Below are 19,721 nucleotides of genomic sequence, written 5' to 3'. Positions count from 1 at the left end.
AGTGTCTTGGGAGACAGCATTTCCCCACCGCATGTTGCGTGGGCGCAGGGATTAGTCAGAATGTGCAGCGCATGAAGAGTCAACATGTTCAGCGTGTTCAGAGGTCTTGCTATTTCTGTGATTGTCAGTTATTCCCGAATTGAAATCATCTAGAAACACAGACCTTGCATGTTTGGTTTTTTTTTCTTTTAAATTACAGGTGTCATTTTTATTTTGTTATTATGTTTGCTGTTATTGTGTTTGCTTATGGGAGAATAGTAGACAGAAGAGGCCAGCATGAAATTCATTGGCTTAAGTGTCTGGAATAATAGACCTATCTAAATATAGCACTGTTGTCTCTTGGTGTGGGTGGAAGAAGGGGATATGCGTGACCATAAATGGCGGGGCTTCGTTGTCCTCTGATCTCCGAGCTCTTACTATACTTACTCTCTCTCACTCGGCCGAGCTCTCAATTAAGATAATCTCCGGATCAAATTTACCCTGTTTGGGGTGTGTGTGTGTGGGAGTTTCTGTGAATGTGGAGCTTCTAAATTTGTTTATCATTTGATATGGGTGTTTCAGTTCTAGTATTTGCAGTGCTGGCACTCCAGGTTGGCCAGTACGTTTTTAGTACAGAGATATGATTGTGCTTTAGGAGTCTCCAGGGACTGCATTTCTTATTTTATATGTCTCTCTGTTGCATCTCATTTAGGCACAGAGAAGAATCAGTAAATAACACGCTGTAATGTTGAAAAATGCTCCTCCTTCACTCCCTGAGTTCCTTAGAGGCAGGTTTGGAATATTGCTGGGAGTTCTAGAAGTATTTTGAGAGCTTGGACTAGAAGTGAGATGATCTGTCCGCCCATCGGCGATTGTTATTGAATGCTTGTTACGTATCAGGCTCTGTGCTTTCACAATATGTTAAATTCCTGAATTCTTGCAGCAGCCCTTATAATGATGGCATTGCTGTCACCTCCATTTGACGGTACAGAAACTGCAATAGAAAAAGAGTGTTCTGTCTTTTTGTATGTATCCAGCATTCCACCCATCCATCTGTTCATCCATCCACCTATCACTGTTATTTATTAATAGTTAAATACCCATAGGTCATTGAGGTAAATTAGCCAAGCCACAGACTTTTTTAAAAAAAAAAATCAAGGACAACTGACCCACAAAGGGGAAAAAAAGCCACATAGGAAGTAAAAATATATAATAAAAATTATAATTATATTTGTTATCCAGACAGAAAAATAAAAAAACCTTTTCACTCATATACTTCTACAATTTAAAAAATGTGAGCATATCTCTTATTCAGGAAAATATAAGTTATTTCAAATAATGAAGTTTTTCAAATTCTCATATACTTGTAACTTATACATCCTCATAATTAATTAACAATATGCTCCCAATCCATTTGGAAATTGAAATCTTTATTTGGTTGGTAGGGAGTAGGGTGCCAGGAAAGAGAGAGAAAGAGGGAGAGAGAGACAAAGATAGAGGTAGAGAAAGAATGAAAGAAAGATGGTGGAGGGCAGGGAGAAGGGGAGAGAGTCAGACAGAGACCCAACAGACCTGAGGCCAGGAGGAACTGTGGCAGAAACAGAGAAGGTGTGGGAGAGGACAGAGGTGTGTTGCTGGGTGGAACTACTCTTCCTGCCTGTGGGCTGTGGGTATGGAACAGAAACTCCCTCCTTTATCATTGCGTGGATTAGTAGTCCTTTCTCCATTGCTGACAGATAAAATTTTGAGAGTATGAATTTTACCAGCATAGATTTTGACTTTTTATTTTGAAATGATTTCAATTCTACAAAAAGTTTCAAGATCAATACAAAAAATTTCCTTATACTTTCACGCAGATTCCCTAATTGTTAACACTTACAGCATTTGCTCTATCATCTTTCTCCCCCTTCTTTATATTCATATATATATGTACACGCATATGCATATATATGCATGTATGTATGTATGTATGTTTATTTCTCTTTTAGAGCAAGATGTATATGTATGTATATAAACCAAAAAAAACTCCTGTTACCATCAAGTCGATTCCAACTCATAGCAACCCTATATAGGACAGAGTAGAACTGCCCCCATAGGGTTTCCAAGGAGCAGCTGGTGGATTCGAACTGCCAACCTTTTTGTTAGCAGCCAAGCTCTTAACCGCTATGACACCAGGGCTCATAAATATATGTGTGTGTGTGTGTGTGTGTGTGTGTGTGTGTGTATAAATGAGTTCACAGTTCAGATGATGGCTCAAAGTTCAACATCACTGGTTTATCCTGACCTTCTTTCCATTTTCTGTATTATAAATCCTTTCTTTGACGTTGAGGAACTTGGCTTCCATTATCCTCAATATATTTGCCCAATCCTGCATATACAATCAACCCTCAGCCATGTAGTCACCTCCTTGTCCACTATGATGGTTAAGATAGTATGTCAACTTGGCTGGGCCATGATTCTTTGTGTTTTAATGTAATCACTCCCATGATTGAATATACTGTGAGTAACCAATCAGATGAAAGGGAGTGTCTTTGGGGGTGTGGCCTGCATCTGTATATAAGCAGACATTCTGGCTTTTTGCTCTCTCTGGATCCTGCGGCTACTTCCTTTTGTCTGTTCTCCCGTTCTTGGGACTTGAGCTGCCAGCTTATCTGCTGAACCTGGGATTCGTCGATCTGCACAGCCTGTGAGTGGGAGCCCTGCTCTCCAACCTGTCGATCTTGGGCTTGCCAGCTTCTGCAGCTGTGTGACTTGGGATAGGCCTCTACCCTGATCCACGGACTTGGGACGTTCTAGCCTCTACAGTCATGTGAGCTGTTTCCTTGATATAATGTCTCTCTCTATATATATATTTATACACTTTACTGGTTTTGCTTCTCTAGAGAACCCAGCCTAAGACATCCACCTTGATCAATTATTTTTAAAGGAAAAAAAAAAGTAAGGAAGGGAAGGGACAAGTACCTTTTCAAGGAAGCTTTATTTTCCACTTTAATAATGAAGGTTGTGCCCATATGTGAAGATCTAAGAGATTTTGAAATTTACTTTGGAAGTTTAGAGCTTTCACTAGGTTGAAAAATTTACATTGAAATAAACATTCTATTTCCATAATTTTTAAAAAACATAACAACTTCATCAAGGTATAATTCACATACCATACAATTCACCGGTTTATTTCCATGAACTTTTAAGATAAAAGACGACTTCAAATAATTTCAGGCTAGAAGCTCTTCATTGTAAGCTCAACTACTGGCTCACAGCTCTCTTTCATCAGTGTCTTTTGGGGCAGAAAGTTTAATAAAGCTTCTTACAGGGATTTTACTAGTGACATTCTCCAGGGGAACCAGTAGTGAAAGTGGTTTGAGAGGGAAAGCTGTTGAGAAGGGAGGATGCAGAGCTGCTGACTGTGTACCTGAACTTACATGTGGGTGGAGATGTGGGCTGGGTGTTGAGCAACAGACGCTGTTGACTTCACATGCAGCACCCTTCACACTGTGAGGAAGAGCCATGGGGGCACCTTCAGGGCCCTGGGACTGACCCATAACTTCACAAGAGCAAACCAGCAGTTGTTGATTCAGTCAGATATTTACTTGGATCCCAGATTATCTTTGGCCTCTATGGAAGCACAGATGGCCTCGTCCCTGCCAGCACTCTTGATGGTAGAATCATCTCTCTGGCTCAGGGAAGGCACTCAGCCTGTTGTCCAACCTGCTGGCATATTTTCATTTATGAGCTGTGTGGTGTTGCTTGATATTTGTTTCTTTGAAGAACTCTTCCCTGATCATTCTTAGCAATGGGTTTTATTGTAGAACCCAAAGGGTGTTTCCTAGGAAAGAGAACAGGGGTTACTGCCATCGAAGAGTAAATAAGAAGATAAAAGTTTCATTATTCAAACAGACAAACCCAGCAAACTCAAGCACGACAGATTAGAGGAAAAAGAAAATACAAGTGGGGGAGAGGCAGGGCTACAGAATTTAGTCAGGCTCATAAAACATTCTCATCAGAAAAAATGGTGGCTGTTGCTTTTTGTTTTGCACTGTGAGGGTAAAGATGGACTTTCTCCACTCCTGGGATGACTTTGTTTTTAACTTTGCTGTGACGGTTGGCTGACCAGGTAGGGACATCTGAGGAAGTCATAGAGACCTCCTGAGTGAAGTAGATGTTGGTCTGGGTGGCTGTCATCAGCCCACATGCCAAGGGCTCCGCATGGTTGGGTGAGGGTGAGGGCTGCGCCTCAGTTCGCCACAGGGACTGAGGCTGGAGGTAGCCTGGATGTCAGTTTTCTTTAGAAGTTTCCCAAGTGATTTTAATGGATGGCCAATTGCTGAGGACATCTGTGAGTGTGTCATTTCATCTCGCACTTCTGGGTGGTGGGACACTTGGTTTCTGCTTTGCTTTGGGTGTTTCCTCTCATAAGTGGACTTTTCCTCCCATCTTCTAATTCAGCCTCTTTCTCTGGTGGAGACTTCTATCCTGCCTGCTCCCTCCACAGGTCTGCTCCAGGAAGTGGGGAGACAGCTGGTACATGGGCCGTACGAAAGGACAGCCAGGCCCTATCGAACATCACCCTGTCAGATAGATCTGGAAGCAACAGTTCCATGACAATCTTAAAAAAACAAAATCCTAATTGTAAAAAGGAAATTCTGAACCTTGGCCCTGAAAGTGTTCTTCAGTTTCTCACAGCATCACTAGTAGATAGATAGCAGCCATCTATTCAACTCCAGCTCATGGCAACCTTATGTGCAATGAAAACAAAACATTGCCTGGTTCTGTGTCATCCTCATGGTCACTAACATGTATGAGTCCATCGTTGCAGCTAATCAATCTCACTGAGCGTCTCCCTTGCCCTTATTGGCCCTCTGCTTTACCAAACATGATGTCCTCCTCTAGTGAATGCAAGCAAGTAGGATAAGGTTTTCGTTGGCTAATTTTTGGACGTAGATTGCCAGGTCTTTCTTCCTAGTCTGCCTTAGTCTGGAAGCTCCACTGAAACCTGTCCACCATGGGTGACCTTGCTGGTATTTGAAATACCAGTGGCACAGCTTCCAACTTCACAGCAATACATATGCCACCACAGTACGACAAATTGACATACGGGTGATATTACTGGTAGAGAAGAAAACAAATAGGAGAGTCAAGGTAATTTATGCTTCATAATTTATAAAAACTTAGCCTACTCCTTGCATCTCCCTAATGCCCCACAGAGCTGTGTTCTGCAGGTAGAGGAGGCTTGGGTCCTGGTGCAAGCTAGCTCTGCATGTGGCAACTCTCTGGCACCCCTCCCATCTGCCCTCCTCTGGTGTCTCCAAGTTGCTGCCATGTATCTCAAGTGGAACAAACATTTAGCTATTCCATATGCCTCCCCTCCCTGCTTGCCCTGGATCCTCTTCCCTTCAGCCCTGCTTTCATCACTTCACACGCTCTGTCCTGCTGGAAGCCGGGGGCTTAGGCAAAAAAGAGTTTACTTAAGTGCACAGGCAGATCATTTGTGTTTTAATTTGTTAATATTGGTGTTTTCCACTTCAGGCAAAACCATGTTTGTAAAATGCAGACCTAAAAAAAGAGTCAAATTATTTGCATCAAAGAAGAATGCTTTTAATAAAAGTATCTCAGTCCCTCAGAAAACACTTATGTTTTTTTCAGTCCCTTAAAATACTGATCTTCTATCTTGTATTTAAAATGTGACTGGTTTATACAACTAGATGGTGCCTGGCTACCACCAACGACCGCTCTGACAGGGATCACAACCGAGAGTCTTGGACAGAGCGGGAGGAAAATGTAGAACAGAATTCAAATTCACGAAAAACGACCAGACTGGAGGAAGCCCGAAAACTATGGCCCCCGGACACTCTGCTAACCCAGAACTGAAACCATTCCCGAAGCCCACTTTTCAGCTAAAGATTAGATAGGCCTGTAAAACAAAAAATAACACACTTGAGGAATGTGCTTATTAGTTCAATCAAATATACAAGACTAAATGGGCAACTCCTGTCCCAAAGCAAGACGAGAAAGCAGGAAGGGACAGGAACTGGATGAATGGACGCAGGGAACTCGAGGTGGAAAGTGGGAGCATGCTGTCACATTGTGGGGATTGCGACCAATGTCACAAAACAATATGTATATAAATTTTTGAATGAGAAATTAACTTGAGCTATAAACTTTCACCTAAAGCACAATAAAAAATAAATAAAATAAAATGACTGGTTTGCAGAAAGTAAGGCTTACACTCATATTTTCTACAGTAAGTCTGTTATATGAGGCTTGATGTCCCCAAATTTGAGGTTCCTATATAAAAGTCATTTGTTTTATAAAAGTCATCAGCTGTGCAAATTTGAAGGAACATTTTGATGTGCACAAAATTGTACTTAATGATGGATGCAACACTACTCCTGTTGAGCTGTTTAGGTTGAGCTTTCCAGAGGAAAATAACTGAATACACGCAAAATTTGACTTATATGCTCAGTACCAGACATCTACTGTGTGGGGCATTATTTTTTTCCTTCTTCTACAGATAATAATGGCCTTGACTTGTCTGATGTGTAACCCTCAAAAGCAAAAGACCAAAAGATAGAATGCAGTTTGTAGCCCATTGTAGTAATGGAAGCAGGAGACAAAGAGGAACTCGATTAGAGTTTTAGTAGTGAGAAATAAGAAAGGGCATGTTTGTGGTTCTTACAAAGGTGCAGTCACTAGCCTTGGCCAACTTTTGGATGTGGGACAAGAAGGAACGATTGAAAGTGGCTGGTTGTATTCTCCTGGGAGACAGCAAAGGTGGGGATGACATTAACAGGAATACAGAACCCAAGAAGAGGAGTGCATTTTAGAGGGCAGATGTTCAAATAAGGTTGGATGTGAGTTTGAAGTCCTGGTTTGGTGGGGGGTGGGGGCAGTGAGGGATGGAGGTGATCCTTGGAGCTACTACCCAGCAGGCGGATGACAGTCTTAAGCTAGAGAAGAGGCAAGGTGCCCAGGTTGATACATGGGTTTAGGAGCTAAGGCAAAGGAGGTAGTATTTGAGACCATGATATCATAGGATGCTGGAAGAGGGGTACAGGTAGGGGAAGAGAAGCGGGTCAATAACAAATTACAGAGGAAGATTGCATTTTTGGGAGGTGGAGGTCAGAGAGCTACAGGTGGAGTTGGCATTGCCAGAGAAAGGAGTCCTGTGTACATGAATTGAGACAGTGCAGGGACACTTTTAAAAATAAATACCTAAAATAGGGTTTATGAGGTGCTGGGATTCCAAAACCACTAAGTGTTTTAAGTATTTTGGGAATCTTATTTGATTATTAAGACATTTAGACAAGTTAACTATTTTCAACTAAGTAAAATTAGTTTGTACCTTTGGCAAAACTTATCATTCTTTTTTAGTCTTGATTTTAAATGCCAGATAAATCTAGCTACTGTAAATATGCTGCAAACGTAGCTGCCCCGTCCCTCAGACCAGCAAAACCGACTGTTAAAGGATAATTTGCAGCCTAAAAGCAGAAGCAGGTGTGGATGGTAAGTCTGTCTCAGTCCTCCAAGTCAGTCTGATTACCTGAGATCTAGAATACTTTTCTCAGGAATGTCATTCCAGATATGGGTTTCTTATCGGTAAACAGGAAATTTTAAATACTGGTACCTGCTGTATTGCCCCATATGCTTTTGAAACAAGCTAGGATATACATTAAAAATGCCAGCGTCTACAGCTTTCTATTTTGAGGTTACTTTTTGGCTGTGCATTGTTTGACTTACATTCTCCAGAAGAGAATTGTTGTTACCGCTGCTATTGTGTTCTGTGGATAAAAGCTTAGGCACAAAGAGGCGGAGAGAGAAGTGGCTGGACGAGTTGCTACATTAAGTTGCGTGGTTTTGCCCCTTAACTCCAGACTGTGGCAGAATTTTGATTCCTATTATGTGTCTGAGCTCACTGGCCTGCTTTGCACTGTAATTCATACATGTGGAGCCGTCTGAAGTACTAGCTTTGGTGTGAAAAAAAGCATCATTGAATGGAGGCCTCAAGCCCTATGTGTCCAACTTTTGCAGCTCTTTGCTTATTTGAGTGTTTTGGATGTCTGAGCACAATCTCTCTGATATTTTAGGATCCAGGATGGAACTTGGAGGTCCTCTGGTTAGTCTCTTTCTTGGGGGTGTTTATTCTCAGTAATCTGAATTTTCATTTCAACATTGCAAAATTAAATGAATAGTTTTCTTGCATACTCCATAGTCGAGTGTTAAACACCCAAACTATTTATAATTCTTATCATTTTAAACACTTTTTAGTTGTGGTTTCTCTGGAGTCAGAATAATAGTGTAGTTAAGAATATAGTCTTGGAGTTGGACTGCCTAGTGCTGGACATACCACTTAAGGGCTGTGTGACTTTGGTTCAGTTATTTCAACCCAAGCTAAGTCCATAGTCTGTAAAATGGGGATAAAATCTACCGTATTGGGGAAAGAATAGTCCAGAGGACTAATGGAGCACAACTGCCATGGCCTCCACCAGACTGAGTCCAGCACAACTAGATGGTGCCCGGCTACCACCACTGACTGCTCTGTCAGGGATCACAATAGAGGGTCCTGGACAGAGCTGGAGAAAAAGGTAGAACAAAATCCTAACTCACAAAAAAAGAGAGAGGGAGAGAGAGAGAGACAAGACTTACTTGGCTAACAGAGACTGGAGAAACCCTGAGAGTATGGCCCCCAGATACCCTTTTAGCTCAGTAATGAAGTCACTCCTTAAGTTCACCCTTCAGCCAAAGATTAGACAGACCCATAAAACAAAATGAGACTAAAGGGGAACAGCAAACAGCCCAGGGGCAAGGACGAGAAGGCAGGAGGGGACAGGAAAGCTGGTAATAGGGAACCCAAGGTCGAGAAGGGGAGATTGTTGACATGTCATGGGGTTGGCAACCAATGTCACAAAACAGTTTGTGTACTAATTGTTTAATGAGAAGCGAGTTTGTTCTGTAAACCTTCATCTAAAGTACCAAAAAAAAATTTACCCTATTGGGAAAAGGCATAGCTTGAGCTAGGCATCTATGTGAAAACAGCAGAGTTTAAGGACCTGCAGTTTTCAGTTCCTAAACTGATTGGGACTAGTGGTTAGTCACTTAATGGAATGAGTTGGTTAAAAAACATTAAATGCTTTAAAACATTTGCGTTTATGTTTATTTTGCAGTCTTGTGACACAGTGCCGCCGCAGGATTCATTGTCTTCTGTTTCCAGTTTCAGTTTGAAGACAGTTTTGATAAACTCTGAGGGCAGAATCCTCCTGATATTTAGGTTGTTTTTTTTTTTCCCCTCCTCAATCTTTATAGTAGCTGCTTCATCACCTAAGTAAACTTCTGTTTATTTATCTATTTGTTATTTTTAGCAACTCACCTTTGTTTTCCTTAAACATTTAATTTAGGCTTCAGGAAAATAGTAATCTCTTTCTCTTTACACCCATTATATTCTGTAAAGTTGTATTTAAATTACATCATTACAGCTATAAGCACTACTGGCATAAACAGTTTGGGAATAACACAATGGCCTCCTGGTAAGAATATGCCGAGGCTGGTGGGAATAAAAGTGGTCTGGCTCGTTTACTGGGAATCAGTGGCCTGCGGGCTCCCAGGATCCGCCGGGGAAAGAAGTAAGTCAAGTATGGAATGAAGTGGGACATTGAGAGAGTGAGATTGTAAAGGTAGGGGGGCCCAGCTCTTGGCCTGCAAAGGCTTTCAGGTTTTGTCCTATAAGTCAGGGGTAAGCAAACTTTTTCTGTAAAGGCCCAGATAGTAAAAATTTTCAATTTTATGGCCCATATGATTTCTGTCAAGACTACTCAACTCTGCCACTGTAGCACCAGAGACAATATATGGGCATGACTGTGTTGTGGTAAAGCTTTATTTATGGTCAAACAAAAAAATGCTGGTGGTTTTGTGACACCAGGGCTCCTATTTATGGTCACTGAAGTTTAATTTTGTGTAATTTCACCTAAAGATATTCTTCTTGTTTTGTTTTTTTTGTTTCCTAGCCATTTAAAAATTGTGAAAACCTTTCTTAGCTTGCTGGCTGTACAAAAAACACGGTGGGCTCGAGTTTGCCGACCCCTGAGATAGACTCGATCTCTTCCTTTGTAGGGCATGTAGTTGAACAAGGTGAATCAAAATCAAGTCCAAACAATAAGCAATATCCTATTGTTAGTGCACTTATTTTTAAAAATATATATTTTTGTGAAAGTATACACAGCTAAAAATTAACCATTTCAACAATTTCTATGTACAATTCAGTAACATTGATTACATTCTTTAAGTTGTGCTGCTGTTCCCACTATCCTTTTCCACATTATTCCACCGCCACTATCTTAAACTCGCTTCGCCCTAAGTTTCCTTTCCAGCCTTTTGAGTTGCCATTTCAGTTTTTTCTCACATAGGTAATTCTTTAAAATAACACAGTGATCAAAGGAGGTGTACTTTACGAATACTATTTTTATGGTTCTATGAAGACTTCAGGGGATAGTTTGGTTTAAGGTTTAAAGCTTAAAGATTATCTCAGGACAGTAGTTTGGGGGGGCTCATCCAATCTCAGTGGCTCAAGAAAGTCTAGATTTCATTGAAAATTTGAAATTCTGCTTCATATTTTCCACCCTTTTGATCAGGATTCCTCTATAGAATCTTTGATCAAAACGTTTAGTAATCATAGCCAGGCACCATCCAGTTCTTCTGATCTCATGGCAGAGGAGGCAGTTGACATCTTAATTTCAGTCCATCCTTTTTTAAATACCTGGATTTAACTGTTACAGAAAGGAGGCTGAGATTAATTAAGTAGATCAGACCTATGATAAATAACTGCTCTTCCATCTGCTTGGTCTCGGCTCTGTTCCGTTAGCTCCGAGTGATCCTCGAAGTGTGTCCAGCTAAAGGCATCAGCATCAACCAGGATACTTCTTAAATATTCAGAAATCAGAATCTAGTGGGGAACCTGCATTTATAAGAGGCTCTTCAGGGAAGTCTTTGACACACCAAATCTTGTGAACCAGCACCCTCTCCACCAGTATGGAGATAAATCAGATCTGACTGGTGATCCCGTAGGGATTCTTGGGAGTGGGAGTACCCTGTGTAGGCCATAAAGGATGAGTAGGATTTATACTGATGACAAGGAGGAAAATTGGCCTGTCCACATTCCTTAGCTAATAAACTCCCATAGTGTCACTATAAAAATAATTAAATTTAATAAAAAATTAATCTGATTTCAGTAAATACCTTGGGACGACACATCCATTCTTGCAGATTTCTCACATCTCAGATTCTTATTTATAAAAATTGGACGATAAAATTGTATTTGGGCACCTACTAAATATTCAGTAAATTGCCATCGAATCAATATTGAGGAAAAAGACCTCTGGGTCTCTCAGAAATCCCTTTGTGTAACTTTTGTTTCTGTATTCATTCTTCTGCCTGTTAGCACCTCTCATGTTCACTAGAAGTATTTCCCTATTAAACTCCAGCCTCAAGATGGGATCTGATAATGGTTATTTGACTTACGTCAGTATGTTATTTATGCGGTATCTTTATATATCAGATGAAAAACATTGTTCTTTTAAAAATGTAAGGAAGCCAGAGGTGCAGGGCTGTTGGTTTTGTCTCATGCCAGGGTTTGCTCTACCTTCCCTTGCCCTCTCTTTCCCATGAGACTCCTGAGAACAGAGCCTGGCACATAGTAGGCATATAATAACTATGTGGATGAATGAGCCTATTGAGAACATTCAGGCCCCTACCCAAGAATTTGCATCCTTAGAGGAAATCTTGTTTTGAAGTGTTGCTTGAACTGAACTATTGCTATTCACCACCTCGGAGCCAGCCCTGGCTCTGAACCCTACTATATTTGGGCTTAATAAAGGAACCTTTTTAGAGTAAATGTTTTCTCTTCCCCTCTTAAAAGGGTGCATTTTATTTTGCTCCAGGTCAGCCATGTATGCTTAGACAGGTGTCCGGAGTCGGCTACTGTCCACAGGTTATGCTTGGCACACGTGTTTCTAAGACAACACAGGTGCTTTAAAACCGAAGTCCATTTCAGAGAGTGTATAAATACACCTTAGATGGAAATGTGTATGTTGGGAACTTTTTGGCTTCTCCATATTTTCTTAATTTGCCAACTTGATCAAGCCCAGCCTTCAGGGTGGAAAAGCAGCTCATAAAGGGGATGTTCTGTCCTGTGTAAGAACAATGTTCAACTAATTTAGTTTAGGATTTTCTTTCGTGCTTTATTTTCTGCCATGTCTTCCACCAGGCAAGACAGAGCATACATTGTTGTTTCTTGACCAAAGATTCTTTGGTTTAACTGTGAGCATCAATTTTCTAGTTGAAACTCTAAAGAAACTAATAGAAGATTTTTATAAGGAAACTATTAAAAAGCGATTTCCCTTTCCTGACAGTGGCTTTAACAAAATGAAGGGTGATTACGGTGAGACACGGTAACAATTGCATTTGCTGTCCTTTGATTTAAGCTTAGTCTTGTCTAGTGACGCAAAGGAAGCTGTGCCATGGGGAAGTAATGGAGCGCTGGAGGAAGATGACAGCTCTGGGGTGAAGCACTTCTGGGTTTGAATCCCTGCTCGTTGTGAGCAAGTGTGCAGGCATGGATGTGTAGTTCAACCCCTCCCTGACCAGAGCCAACATGTATGCCACTCCAGATCTGCACACAGGCTCGCTGTCTGGCATAAGCCACCCTGGCAATGCCTTACACTTTTTCAGAGCTGCTGCCACCACCACTGCAGACCAGGGATCCAGTGTGGGGGTTGTGTACTGTCCCTCATGTCACTGATGAGCACAACATGACAACCCCGGTCTCATTCCCATAGTGCACCTTTATCTCTTCCATTTCTGGGGCCATTGATATATGAAATGACTTAGGACCCCTTCGTTGTGAGGATAAAAGCTTCTTCCTTTGGCCCTCCCATAGGTTACTTGGAGACACAACAGCTTCGCAGAGCCGTTCTGAAATGACACTGAGCAATTAGCTCAGAGCTCTAGGCAGCTGGATAATGTTGTTGTTAGGTGCCGTCGAGTCCGTTCCAACTCATGGCGACCCTGTGTACTACAGAATGAAACACTGCCTGGTCTTTTGCCATCCTCACAATTGTTGTTATGCTTGAGCCCATTGTTGCAGCTGGATAACGTGCTCGCTCATATGTGCTCTTCTTCCCTCCCGGCCTCACTCCCTTTTCCCCGCCCTTTTGCTTTCCTGGGTTTTTACTACCCATTAGAGGGTTAACACCAAAGCTTTGCCTCAAGCTCTGTTTCTGGAGAACACGATTAAGACACCTTATATTCTTGATTCCTCATCTGTAAGAGGGGATTATGATACTCCTACTTCGTAGAGCTGTGGACATCAAATAATTTAAATACGTGTTCTACTTTGTAAGAGACCTATTGGCACAATGGTTAAGCACTAGGCTGCTAACTGAAAGGTCAGCGGTTCAAACCCACCAGTGGCTCTGCGGGGGAGAAAAGATCTGGTTATCTGTTCCTGTAAAGATTTCAGCCTAGAAAACTCTGTGGGGCAATTATTCTCTGTCCCGTGGGGTCGCTATGAGTCAGAACTGAATGGATGGCACACGAGAACAATACCACCTTGTACAGTGTTAGCACTTAATAACTTGGGACTACTATTACTATATATATAAAATATATATATGCATATATATACAGATATATATGCATATATATATAAACCAAACCAAACCCATTGCCATCTAGTCAATTCTGACTCATAGTGACCCTATAGGACACAGTAGAGCTTCCTCATAGTGTTTCCAAGGAGCAGCTGGAGGAATCGAACTGTTGGCCTTTTGGTTAGAGGTCATAGCTCTCAACCACTGCTCCGTGTATATACGTTGTTGTTGTTAGGTGCTGTCGAGTCAGTGCCGACTCACAGTGTTGCTATGTACAACAGAAAGAAACACTGTCCAGTCTTTCTCCATCCTCATGTATATATATATTTACCTCATATATGTATTTTATATATATATAAAAAATATATATATATTTATATTTATACACACATGCTGGCGCCTGTGTCCTAAAATCTCGTAATTGTTTTCATTTGTGGGAATAGAGCCTGTCCTTACATACTTCGTGCAAAAGTACTTGCAAATACTATCTGAAAACCTTTTCTCATTTTGTCGTTTAAAATAAGAGCCATTTGATTTTTAAAGGAAAAAAAGAAAGAAAAATGTCAAACATTCAGTTCATAAGAATAGTCCTTGCCTGTAATACATAGTTAAATGTCAGTCTACTTTTTAACATGCATTCGGTTTCTATACAGAAAATGAAGTAATTTATCATTTTGTAATTAGATTACCCACATATCAGGTCATTTCTCACAAACTTAAACTATTTCAACAGTACACATCACTTGTTAAATAAAAAGAGGTTAAAATTTATCTTTATGTCTAATGAATATTATTAAATATTAGACTAAATAATTCTCAAGGGGACTTGTAATGAGGTTATATATTACTGTGGGAGGAGATTGTGAATCAAAAGAGGTTGGAAACCTTGGTCCCACTGACTCACATTTGGCCCTAGTTTTTGTGATGAATTCGGAGGTGTGCTCTCACATGTGATGGTGGACATTTCTTTGGGTCGAGTTAGTAAATGTGCGTTTTCTCATATGGTAAAACATCTGTCACCTGGCAATGGGTCCACATGACCTTTCAACTCATAATAGAAAGCAAGTGAGCTAGAGCAATTCAGGGAGAATTACAAACCAAACAAACAAGCCACTCTGGCAAGAGAAACTGTAAAAAGAATTTGGTGCCCCCCCTTCCTTCTGTCTGGGCACACCAGGCATACCTGTCATATGCCAGGGTGCTGTTGAGGGTGGTGTTGCGGCTGACTTCTCTTCCCCACCCCGATTCCTTCCTCTCTCTCCTAGGACATGTGTTTTGGATCTTTGGACTAGGATAAGTTCTGTTCCATGTGCTGAAAATCAGTGTGCCTCACTGCCATTGCGTCCCTGCGTGAGCAAAGGTAAACTCTTGCCAAGGTCGGTCACTGTCCAGCCAACGCCTGGTGATCTTTCTGGCTCTGAATCTCTCTGCTGTCAGCTTTATTTGCCCAACTTGTCTTGGCATTTTGCCCTCTGGGCATGGCCCATTGTAATGGAGTCTGGCGCTGGGGGGTCGGTTCCTTCTCTGGAGTTTCTGCAGACACAGTTCTCTGACTTGGCTCTCCTGCAGAGCTGCTAACCCCTGACCCCTAGTTCCCATGTCTGAATTGTTGTTATTGTTAGCTGCTGTCTAGTTGATCTGACTTACGGTGACCTGATGTGTTACAGAGTAGAACTGCGCTCTATAGGGTTTTCAATGGCTTTGGTCTTTCGGAAGCAGATCACCAGGACTTTCTTCCATGGAGCCATCGGGTGGGTTCGAACCACCAACCTTTAGGTTAGCAGCCGATTGCAAACTGCTTGCACCACCCAGGCCCCTCCATGTCTGAAGAGGGAGTGCTAGCCTCAGACAGCCACAGTGGAGCTGAAACAGATGAGCACATGACTGGTAAAGCACTGGAGATACAAGGAGGATAAGACATCACTCTGAGGTTCTACTTGGTAGATGAACCACACATGGATTTTCTTGAGGGCGCCATTGTGTTATGTTGACCATAAGGCATTGAGCCACAATCACATGACTCCTTAGAGAACTTCATGCCTAAGACAAGAGCTGGGACTGACGGACTGACAGTATAGGGCCTTCTGGAGGAGGACCCTATAGACGTGATCCTGGGCTAGAAGGGGAAGGACTCGGCATCTGAGGCTTCTTCCATTCCCACAATTAAAAATAATGTTTAATTATGGAAAATTCTATATATGCATGTGTGTGTGTGTTTATGTATATACACATACATATATGTGTGTACATATGTGTGGGAGTGTATATATATGTGTACATGTATATAATTATACATATATACACACATACACATATGCACAAACACATACATACTCACGAACAGTAGAGAGAACAGTGTAATGAACCCCCATGTGATTCAGCATGGCCTATTTTGTTTCATCTATGTACCAGTTACTTCCCCCGCCCAACAAGCGTGTTATGGTGTCACCAACTTAATGCATAGTTAGATTCATTTTGCTACAAATTTAGGGACTGATTTTTTATTATATTATTTTGTTCAACAATTATATAAAACATCTACTTTTACATAGCTCTTCCTCATTCCTGTGCTCAGCTGCATAGTACCCCACTGTGTGGAAGCATCATAGTTTATCCAACTAGTCCCCTGGAGATGGACTTTGAGCTATATTATGGATTGATTCTTATCCCCCCAAAATGTGTATCAACTTAGCTTGGCCATGATTCCCAGTATTGTGTTGTTGTCCACCATTTTGTGATCCGATGTGATTGTCCTATGTGTTGTAAATCCTAATATCTGCCTGTGGTTAATGAGGCAAGATTAGGTTATGTTAAAGAGAATTAGGGTGGGATGCAACGCCCTTAGTCAGGTCACAGCCCTGATCCAATATACCGTGAGTTTACCTAGGGTGTGGCCTGCATCAACTTTTATCTTAAAAGAGATAAAAGGAGAGGGAAGCAAGCAGAGAGAGTGGGACCTCATACCACCAAGAAAGAAGAGCTGGGACTGGAGCATGTCCTTTGGACTCAGGGTCCCTGTGCTGAGAAGCTCATAGAGCAAGGGAAGATTGATGACAAACTCCTTCCCCTAGAGCCCTGAATTTGGACTTCTAGCCTCCTAAACTGTGAGAGAATAAACTTCTGTTTGTTAAAGCCATCCCCTTGTGGTATTTCTGTTGTAGCAGCACTAGATAACTAAGACAGAATTTGGTACTGGGAGAGCGGGGTGTTGCTCTAATAGATACCTAAAATGTGGAAGCAGTTTTGAAACTGTTAATCAGCAGAGCTGGAAGAGTTTTAAGATGTTAATCGTAAAAGCCTAGATTGCATTGAAGAGACTATTGGTGGAATTATGGACATCAAAGACAATTCTGGTGAGGACTCGGAAGGAAGTGAGGAGAGCTGTAACACCAGAGACAGTGCAGACGGCGAGAAACAGCAGCAGAGAAACGGCAGCAGCAGAACCAGATGTGCGTGTGACGGTGCAGGAGCTGACCCATGGAGTGAGAGAGCTGAGTGCTTTTGAGCAGGAGGCTTCCTGGCAGAGTGGGGCTGCCATGCCCAAGGGGCAGAAGAACAGGGCCTGCCAGCACCGAGGGGGTAGGGTGACCACTTAGACGGACTAGGAGAATGGGGCTGCCCAAATCCAAGGGTGCAGAGCAGCTGTCTCAGCGGGCCTGGAAGGTGGAACTGAAGCCCACGACCAAGGGCCCTCCACCCAGAATCCAGAGAGTGTGACCAACACTCAGAGTCTGGAGGGCAGGGCCATTGCCTAAATGGTCTCAGAGAACAGAGGATTATTTTCAAGCCTTGAGAGCAGATGTAATGTGTTCTGCTTACTTGCTTGGTGCCTTTTATCCCTTCTTTCCCTCCAGTTTCTCCCATTTGTAATGGAAATGCCTACCTTGTGCCTGTTCCACCATTGTGCTTTGGAAGCAGGTAACTTGTAGTCTAGATTTCGCAGATGAAAAGGAATTTTGTAGATGATGAGATTTTGGACTTGGAGTTGATTGAAGACTTTTGCTATGATAGGATGGGGTGAATGTGTTTTGCATGTGGCAAGGACATGAATTTTGGGGACCAAAGTGTGGAATATTATGGATTGAATTGTGTCTCCCTAAAATGTGTACCAACTTGGCTAGGTCATGATTCCCTGTACTGTGTGATTATCCACCATTATGTAATCTGATGAGAATATCCTATGTGTTGTAAATCCTAATCTCTGCCTGTGGTTAATGAGGCAAGATTAGGTTATGTTAAGGAGGATTAGGGTTGGATGCAACACCCTTAGTCAGGTCACAGCCCTGATCCATTGTAAGGGGAGTTTCCCTGGTGTGTGGTCTGTATCACCTTCTATCTTATAAGAGATAAAAGGAGAGAGAAGTGAGCAGAGAGATAGGGACTTCATACCATCAAGAAAGAAGCACCAGAAACAGAGGGCATCCTTTGGACCTGGGTCCCTGTGCTGAGAAGTTCCTGGACCAGGCAAAGACTGATGGCAGGTACCTTCCCCCAGAGCTGACAGAGAGAGAAAGGCTTCCCTTGGAGCTAGCACCCTAAATTTGGATTTTTAGCCTCCTAAACTGTGAGAGAATGAACTTCTGTTAAAGCCATCCACTTGTAGTATTTCTGTTATAGCAGCACTAGATAACTAAGACAAGCTGTTTCTACTCTTTTACTACTTTTATTATCACAAAGTGATCTTTGGTGAATAGCCTTTTGCACAGGTCCTCTGCTGCCCTCAGTTTTGACCCAGTGATTCCGAGAGTCTGGGATTTATGCAGGGAGAGCAGACCATGACTGTTGAGCTCAGACAGGCAGGGCTTGAGTCCTGGCTCCATCACTTACTGGTTGTGGTGTCTTTTGACAATTACTTAGTCTAAGTCTCAGTTTCATGTTCTATAAAATGGGGGTTATAGCACCTACCTTGTGAGCTATCATGAAAATTAGATGAGACAGTGTATTTAAGGGCCCACTATAGTACCAGACTCATAGTTCACATTCCATAAATATTAATTATCTTCTTCCCCTTGTTTGAAATGGGGATAATAGTTCTGTGAAGCTACTTCTTGATAGGAAATCATTACACAAATGTTTGGTAATTGCCACAAAGGTGTTCAGTGACGTGAAGAATTGTGTCATGATCAGCAATACAATCCAACAAAACCAGTTTGGCAGGTTCTCTCTCCCTGGCCTTTCCAGCCCAGGTCCTTGAACTTAGTCTGGCTGGCTGACACTAAAACCAATTAGCCCGCAGCCACACCTGGGAAACTTCTCCTCTTGAAAGGTATTGAGATTTCAACTCAAAGCATTGTGGAGTGGGCTCCACAATTTACCATTAACTTAGAAAGTGGGGACTTCCAGCTGCTGTCTAGAAAAACATTAAGACCAGTTCACTAACCAACAAAACAAGGTTTTTTTCTTCTTGTCTATGTAAAAGTTACAGATGGACATTTTCCCCCAGATTGTCTCTGTAATCAGTTCATTTAACCCTTAATCTAAACCTCCAAGTAGTCGTTAACAATGCAAAAATTTGATCCTGTAACTAATTTAAGGTCTTATTGAGAGTGGCTGACCCAGGGACATCCCACATGGGATGCTGGCTGCACTGTGGTCTGTAGCTGTGTTGTAGCAGCTGCAGATGCCTGAAGCAGAGAACAGTCAGAAGAGGGTGTTTGGAAGAAACCTTAGAGAGCATCTCTGCTACCTCATTTTGTAGCTGGATCAGTTGAGGCCCAGAGTTCACCATCCACACGTCATCCAGCTAGACTCCTGGAGGTGATATTAGACTCAATGTCTCTTGTATGGACAATGTCCTCTCTGTTCCCGTTTGTACTGCCTTGACTCTTGGTTCAGGCACTTGTCAGTTCTTTCCTGGACAACTGAAATACTCTCTAATTTCCTTGTCTCTCATCTTATTCCTTTCTCATCCATCCTCCATAATAAGGTTACTCAAAGTATAATAGCATCAGGACCACTGGGGAACTTGCTAGAATGCAAATATATGGGTTCTGCCCCAGACCTACTGAATCAGATCTCTGAGAGTGGGGCCCAGCAATCTGTATTTTGACAAGCCCTCCAGGAGATTATCATGCACACTCCCAGAAGGCCTGGCCTGTAACACTGGTT

The sequence above is a fragment of the Trichechus manatus genome, unplaced genomic scaffold (assembly GCF_000243295.1).
Source record: "Trichechus manatus latirostris isolate Lorelei unplaced genomic scaffold, TriManLat1.0 scaffold00235, whole genome shotgun sequence".
Taxonomy (NCBI): Eukaryota; Metazoa; Chordata; class Mammalia; order Sirenia; family Trichechidae; genus Trichechus; species Trichechus manatus.
This window is presented reverse-complemented; position numbering follows the sequence as displayed.